Below are 8418 nucleotides of genomic sequence, written 5' to 3' on the forward strand. Positions count from 1 at the left end.
AGCCCCTCTCGCCCCCAAACTCAGGGCTGGGAAAAGGGGGGTTCCTGGTTTCGCACATGCTGTGTGTCCCTGCTGGGAATAAGGGGGGAACCAGCCCCACCATCATGGGGGGCTGAGACTCTAAAACAGCTCTTCTGTCCTGGGGACACAGCGGACCCCCACAGTCCCATGGAGCTTTGACTAACGGTGGCAGAGAGAGGTTGGAAGGGGCTGGCAGTGTTTCCCCTCCCTGCCGACACCTGAAGACATGAGAGCGTCCCTCAGAGCAGCAAGCAGGCAAGGTGCCAGCAGGGAAGGGCTAGAAAATATCCGTGTTGGATACCTCATGCTGATCACCCATTTCCCCTCTCCACCTCCCTCCATGGTGCCCGGGGACATATCATGATGTCTGTTACACAGGGTGACACCACTTCTGCCAGCAGGGAAGGGACATCCCTGGTCCTTAGCACAGAGGGTGGCTGGCACTGCTCCCCGCAGATCCCACTGTCCACCTTGATGTGGGGTGGGGACATCTGGGGTCCCTGGCATTTTATCCCTTCCTTATTCCCATAGAAGAGATGTTGACTTTGACCTTCTGGGCAAGAGAGGACATCAGCTGGTGGCAAACCTCCAAGTGAGGTTTGAGATGGAGGGGACTGTCGAGGTATTCTGTTTTCCCCAAACTGGGTTCCCTCGACACTGGGGCCCTTCGGTAGATCACACTCCCTGCCACAGCACCCACGGAGGCTCTCCAAGTGGGCTCCCCTTTCCCCAGCTCTGGTTCTTTTGGCTGGCCAGGGGACAAGGCATCAGCCCAGCTTTTTGGGGGTGAAGGGACACGTCCATCCCATGGAACCACAGCTCAGCCCATCTGCGAGCCCCCAGCCCCACACTATGCGGGGTGCACAGTAAATCGGTACTTTGTCCAGTGTTTATCCAGTCACACTCTAATTTGAATAAAAAAATGCAGGCAGTAAAAGGCCTTTATAGCTCTTCAGAGCTCATAAACCTGCAGCGCCGGCAGACGGGGGCCAGCTGATTGGGGGCCGCTAGGAAAATTTATTGCAGATTTTGGTAAGTGAAACATTACAGCTCTGTGAACCCCAGGGCTGGTTTGCCAAGCAGCTCCCAGCAGCAGGGATGGAACAAGGGATGCTTTATTGGGGGAGGGAAGGAGACGGCTTGCAGGTCTCACCCAGACCCATGGTTAACATCAACCTGGTTTTAGACTGGCTCATTTTTAAGGTGAGACACACTTCGCACAGCCTGGATCCAGGAGCCCTGGCACAAGGACAGATCCAGGTGGTGTACTGTCTTGACGCAGGGCTGCATCACCCCGGGATGCAGGCAGTCCTCACCAGTATCCCCAGAGTGATGGTAAGCAGGACTGTGCCTGGCCCCTCCTTGTGCCACGGCCCCGGCTCAGTGGGTGACTTTGCGGTGAGCCCTGGTGCGGAGCAGGAAAAGCCAGGATGGGGCAGCCAAGCTTGTCGTGGGAGTCAGGAGAATTTGGAGAGAATGAGAGGAAGCGGCCGGGGTGGGGAGCGTGCGAGGGAAGGCGGGTAGCAGGAGGGAAAGCATTTTTTCCTTGCCAGTGTCTTGGCTGCCTCGGTGTGAACTGCTATAAATTTGCTCCTTATCTCACACACCATTTAATGTTTTCATGAAAAGAAAATAGTCTGCAGGAAAAAAAAAATACACAATACTGATAAAATATCCCTTTGGCATTGGGAGGAATGTTAAACGTCTCTAATCAGCGGGGTCTGGGGCTCAGCGCACTGGGAAGTTGTGGAGACGCAGCAATGCCTGGAACAAGCTGGGGGGGTCAGTGTCTGCACCCCTGGGTGTCCCTCACACTGTGAGAGGGGACGGGGACAGCTGCATGGGGAACATGCTGGCCTGTGTGGGACAGCAGTGGCTATAGCTGGGATGGCTCCAGTCAGGGCACCCTGCAGGCTTTGACACCTCCCTAGCGACAAGTGAAACCAAATACTGCCAGAAAGAGTAAAAAGTGGGGAACCTGGGGGGTAAATTAGCCTCCCCGTGGGAATAGGGATATAGATCCAAAACCTTCTTGGCTGCTGCCCAGGGACAGGCAGGGGCATGGGCTGTGCCAGAGACCCACATGTGGCTTTGCACCTCCAACAACTGCAGCCCCCACCTGCGCCCATACCCAAGAGGAGGCTGGAGGGAAGCCCCAAAATCACAGCACAGCTGGTAGCATCCACCCCCTGGCCTGCAGACAAGCTGCTCTTTTGATTTACAGCTGGAAAAGCCAATCCTGCAGGAGCTTCCCACCACACAGCTGTGTTGTCATGCCAGGTCAGGCATGATGCCATGAATCACCCTTGGAGCTTCTCCCCTGCCCCAGGGTTAAGTGTCACTTTGCTCCCACTGGGGACAGGGATGCAGGGCTAGGGGCACCAAATCGTGGTCTTCAGGCATCTCTTGCTACCAGATTGGTCACTGCTTGGTTGCACTCCTATAACATTTGGGCAAAGAGCAACATGCATGAGGTTTCCTCCCTCCTCTGAACACAGGGTGGTGTGACTGCTGTTGTCCCACGGGCTGGAGCATCCCTGGCTAAGAGCATCCCCGCAGTATGGCTCCCCAAAGGACATCCCTGCCTGGCAGCCTGGGGACAGCAGAGCCACGGCAAGGGGACATGTAAGCCTCTGAGGCACAGCTTCACGCTGAAAAACAAACAAGCAAGCAAAAAATGTGACTGCAAAGGGGATTTTTCAGGGTGGGAAGGGTTAGTGCTAATTTTTTGCCTTTTTGTTTCCCCCCCCCGCCTTGGTAATGTTTTGTTTTATACTCAAAGAGATCAGAAAAGCCGTTTCAAATGAAAAAAAATCAAACCCTTCTGTTTCAACACACTCCCCAGCCCAACGTCCTCACACACCAACACACCCACATACCAGCTTTCCTCCCAAATGCAGCCCCAGTCCAGCTGAGCCCGTTTCCAGGCAGCATTTCTCCTTGGCCAGCCCTGTATCCACACACCACACCTCCCCTGCCAGCCCCAATCCAGCCCCCATCCCGCCATCCACATCCCCTCTCTGCAGGCAAACACATTTCTTGCACATCCATCACATGGAAATAGGATGTGTGTTTCGGTGCCAAAACACGCAGGAACGGCCGCGCCAGCAGCGCCTGGACGGCTGCACAGAGCTGCCTGTGTTTTGGTGGCTCGCACAGTTGGCTTTTGTGGGAAGGTTTTGGCTGGACCTGGTGTGCTGGGGAGTGGCCGGGAGCTGGCACTTGCCACCGACACCGACCTGCGGAAAACGGTGGAGTGCGAGGTCTCTGACTCTTTGCTTTAACGTCTGTCTATGCGCTCACTCTTGCCTATCTGTGGGGTGCTTTTGTGCCTTTCAGAGCCAAAAAAAACAAATTTGCAAAGATGAGGGTTACTTAGCTTGCAGGCTGGACTGGCAGCACCACTGACATCATGGTGGCATCATGGGATGAAGACAGTGGTGGTGCATCGGGTACAGGGCATCCTCCTGCTACTGGCTGTGGGTAACCCAGGGCTGGAGACACGAGGGTCCTGGGGTCTTGCCCTGGCAAATCTCCAGCTCCCCAGGGGCTCCAGCAGCCCCGCGCTGCAGCCGCCACTTTTCCTGCCCTCTGGAAGACCCCCCGTCCCGCCGCCGTCTGCCTCTGACGCAGGCGGCTTCATTTCCAGACAGGCCGCGCTCCCCCCGAGCCCCAGCCGAAAGAAAGCCCCTTTGTTGGGCTCGGCTGACCCCACCGCCCTGCGCCGACCTCCACCACCCGAAAACACAGTCCCCGCTGTCCCATGGGACGGGGTGTGCACGGGGACGGGGATGGGGGCAGCCCCCAACGCTGCCTCTTGGATCAGGATCATGCCCGGGGATGTTGGTGCGGGTTGCAGGGAGTGCACGGCTATGGATAGCTCTGTCCTGCTGGGAGGGACGGACAGATGGATGGAGTCTTTACAACTGAATCTCGCACCTCATGGTTGGTTGAGACCAGCAAACCATCACTGGGAAACATGAGGGCTGCTGAGCTTGCTGGAGTGGAACAGGGGAGCGGAGACAGCGCTGAACAAGCTGCTTCTAATGAAAAGCAGGCAGAGAACCCAGCATCGCCCCGCCTGGTCCCCTCTCACCTCTCAGGGTCAGCTTGTATTTTCTTAAGCCCTGATTGCCGAGAAATTGGAAGCTTGTGTGCCGGTGAGGTCTGGCTGGCCTGGGACAGAGATCCCCAACACCACGGAGCTGGGTTACACGCTCCGAAGCAAAGGCAGCCAGACAGGAGCTGGGTTGAAGGCTTGGAAAGTGTTGGAGCGGGACCCTGGCACCTCACACCCGGGCTGAGCAGGGCTCAGGACTCATGGGATGCCGCCTGTCCCAATCCCATCCTGGGTGCAGCAGGCTGGAGATGGCAGCACCCATCTGACAGCGCCAGGCTCAGACCCAGTTTTCACGTGAGAGAAGAGGAACCCTGAGCTGCCGAGCCGGGAGGAAATATGAGCAGAAAAATGTGATAAACAGCTGTAAAGCCCGGCCCTGGCTCTGCGCTGCTCCCGCCGTCGCGGGTCGGCCCCTCAGACTGTTTATGGAAAGCCCAGTTTGCCGAGAAATCCATCTCCCGTTTCCTGTTGTTCGCTGGAAGCCAAGGTCTGGCTCAGCCAGGGCTGCTGTGGCCGCTTGGCTCTTGGTAACGCAGAGAAAGGGCTGAACCCAGGTTAACCCCCCAGGGCATCCCAGGGGATGGGGGACAACGGTCCCGAGGGGCTGGGAGCAGTTTTTTCCCTCGGGGAGCAGATTGAAGCTCAGACCCCTGGGGCAGGGAGGGGTTGGGTGCTCACCCCAAGGCTGCTCGGTGCTGCCGTGGGGGGGTGCAGGTGGGATGCTGGCACCCACCTGTGGAGATCTGGGGACCGTAACATCCACCCACTTCCAGCAACAACCCCTGCAGCCCTCGGTGCACCCAGGTGCTCCCCAAACACTGCCGAGTGCCCTGGGTGGGGACAAGCCATGGGCCCTCTCCTTCACTCCCTGCTGCTTTGACCCTGCTTGCTGCCTAAATCGAACCAGGCGGGTGCGAGGGAGCCTGCAGCTCGGCATAAACTCGCTCAAGGCCAACACCATTGTTGCTGGAGCCACGTCAGAGCCAAACGAGGCTGGAGCCGCGGATGCCGCCACCGTCAGCTATCTGAGTCATCGGCCCAGAGGAGCCAAGTGAGGCAGAGCTGGGTGCTGACCTGAAATCCAGCCAGTTTTCTTCTCTGAATCAGGGCAGAGAGGAAGGGGAAAAGTTTGGGGGAAGGTGGAAGCAGCGAGTGGGATTAGGTTGCTCAAATCTCCCCTCTTTCCAATTGCTCTGGAAGGAGATGGGGCCACGACAGTGGCCAGGGTGATGGCGAGGGGCTGCGGAGCACCGTGATGGGGACGGTGACACCAGGGCCTGCAAGGAGGGGAAAGAGGCTGAGAGATGCTGGTGGGGCATGTGCCCAAGCTCTTGCTGTGCTTGTTCCAACTGATGCTCGGAGGAGCAGAAAGGAGGAAAAGAAACAGCGAGAGCTGGCACGTGCCTCATCCAGCCCCGAGCACGTGGCCACATCTGAGCAAAACCCCTGGAGACTGTGACAACTCAGCAACCCTGGCTGGGGGGTGAGGGCAGATCTGGTTCCTACTGGCCGAGAAGGGGTGGCTGCACCCCAAAAAATCACCTCTGAGTGGTCAAATGCGTAAAACAAGCCCACCCCACAGCCAGCTGGGGCCATCCCTCCTCCTCCTCTCTCCTTCACTCTCCCCCTGCCTGTCCCCGCATTGCAGTGCTGTTGTCCCTGAGTCCCTCAGCAATGAGATAACCCCAAGTTGTTGCAGACTGGGGCTGGGGGGGGGGAAGCTGAGCCCCCCCAAGCCATGCTGTCCCCTCCCCAAACCCCAGCAGCAATTGCTGTTGGAGAAATCCTGTCTCTAGCCCTTTCACGGGGCTTCACAGACCCCCCAGCAGCCCCAGCTCCATAGCCATGGGAGGACACCCACCCCTAGATCCCCCCAGTTCCTACCCCCAGGCTGCTCCTCTCGACTGCGGAGGGGTCTGTCAGCCTGCCCAGGGAGCAGGGGGGGGACCATGTGGTCACCAGCTGCTTGGAAAGCTTTCTCTGCCTCTAGGTCATAAGTACAGATTTTTATAATTATTAGCTTTGGTAATTTACCATAAAATATTTATTCTGGCTCATTCCGAGGCGTTTGATTCATGTTGGGTCTGTATGGCTTTTCGGGGGGGTGGGGGGCGTGTGCAGGGCTGGATGCTCCGCTCCCATCCTGTATAAATATCGCTGTGGCTGTGTGTGGCCCAGGGAAGAGACCCCGGCAGCAGACTGGAGTGGGGGTCCAGCTCACCGTGCCGCTGCTCACCCCTCCCCACCTCACCCCTCCGAAGGCCTCCACGCACCCATGGGCTGCACTCACCTCCACACTGTGGGGCTCCCTCCCAGCCTGCCCTGGCCTATGGGAGCCTGTGCCAGCGCCAGAGCGGCCCCCAGGGACAATCTGCTCACCTGCATGGGGGGGCACAGCTGGGACCCCCCCCGGGACATCTGCTGCAAGAGCCGACAAGTCTCAGCTCCAGTGACAGCACTTTCAGGTCCGGCACACCAGCCAGAGCCAGCGGCAGCAAAACCACATCCAGGAGGAGCCCAGCAACTGCCCTCCCAGCGCTGCCAAAATTAAGGGGGCAGCTGCTGTCCCCCCCCAGCCCCGGCCAGGCTGAGCAGCACCGTGGAAGGGCACGAGGTGCTGGGGCTGTGCTGGGGGCAAGCAGGCTGCAAGCAGTGGTGGCCCCACTCTCACCCTCCTTCTTGCAGAGGCTGAGGGGAGCTGGAGGTTTTTTGGGAGCTGCAAACAGCTGCGAGCGGGATACCCAGGACCTCCCCCCAGCACAACATCTGGAGGGAGGCAGGGAGCCAGCCCGGCTCTCGCGGCTGCCGGCAGCATCATCCCCCTGCTCAGCTTGCTGGTCCCACAGTGAGCCCCCACAGGCAGGATGGGCAGTCAGAGCATCTTCCCAGTGGCCCTGGGGATGGTCCGTGTGTGTGACAGTGGCACTGCACAGGGACAGGACCAGCCTGTGCCCTCTCTGCCACGGGGTCTGGCTGTGGAACAGCACCCAAGTAGCCACCAGCCTTGTAGAACATGGGAGGAAGGAGGTGACGGAGGTGATGGGAGAAAGTATCCCAGCAACCCCGAGTGAGGATGGGTGGATGGAGGTGACAGGGAAGGACAAGGAGCCAGGAGTGCGCCAGGGGTGGCTGCGGGGATCCCAGTACACCCGGGTGGTCACAGGGCTGGGCTGCTCAAGCCTGGCTGTGGAGGAAAGGCTGGGAAGATGGGGGCTGAGATGGGCTATCAGCCATGCTGAGCCCCCCGTGACAGTGGGAAAGATGTCTCCGAGCACCCCTCCCCGCCTGCCCCAGTGCTGGGACCCCCATCACGGCTCTCAATTCCCAGCAGCTCTGGCCCTGTGGTGCTTGGGGAGGGATCAGCAGTGAAACTCAACCCAGATGTGCAACAGCAGGAAACCCTTCAGCATTTCCCTCCAGCAGCCCTGGCTGCTGAGTGTATCCTCTCTCACTCCCCAGCTGCCCTGCAAAGGGGCCACAGACGTTTTCCTGGGGAGGGACAAGGAGAGGGACTCGTTGAGGATGCTCTGGGCATCCTCAGGGTCTTTGCGGAAGGCAGCAGGGGAGAGGCAAGCAGCCCGCAGCAAGGAGCATCCTGAAAGCAAGCTCTGCACCAGCAAACAAACAGCACCGAATCCCTGCAGGTCTTAAAAAGAGAAGGAAAACTATCAACATGGTTGAAATCTATATATTATGTGAGTTGAGCTGTACCTCCACAGCAGTGCCAGCCACTCAGCGGTGGGAATGTGCTGTTGTTCCTGGCACAATTTTTGTTGCTCCCTGAGCCTGGAGAACTTATATCTGAATTTATGTGGCTAGAAGCTGGATTTGCTGAAGGAAAAGCTGCCAGGACAGCCAGAGCCATCTGCACCTTGTTGCCCTTTGCACACCCTCAGCACCTGAAGCCTGGTTTAATACCTGCTTTTGCTTTTTTTCCAGGACTCAGCATCACCTCGCAGCCCTTCCTCACCCTGAAGCTGCCCTGAGCCTCCTGTCCCAGCCTCGCTGCTCTGCCTCCCAGCTGTCCCCGCATTATTCAACCAGAAACACCTTATCAGCCCCTTATCTTTCTCCACTTGCCTGCTTTTAGCTTTGCCAGCCAGCAGGACTTGCGTTAGAAGCCAGATGACATCGGGACACCCCTTCAGCCCTGACCCCGCTGGCTCTGGCTGGCAGAAAGCCACCGGGTCCCCAGGGAGTCCAGTTCCTCAGGGAGATGGAACTGCCCCCCCAGTTCATCCTCCCGTACCCCACGGTCCCTCTTTAGGGGAATGACC

The sequence above is a fragment of the Streptopelia decaocto genome (assembly GCF_964273445.1).
Source record: "Streptopelia decaocto genome assembly, chromosome: 12".
NCBI lineage: Eukaryota > Metazoa > Chordata > Aves > Columbiformes > Columbidae > Streptopelia > Streptopelia decaocto.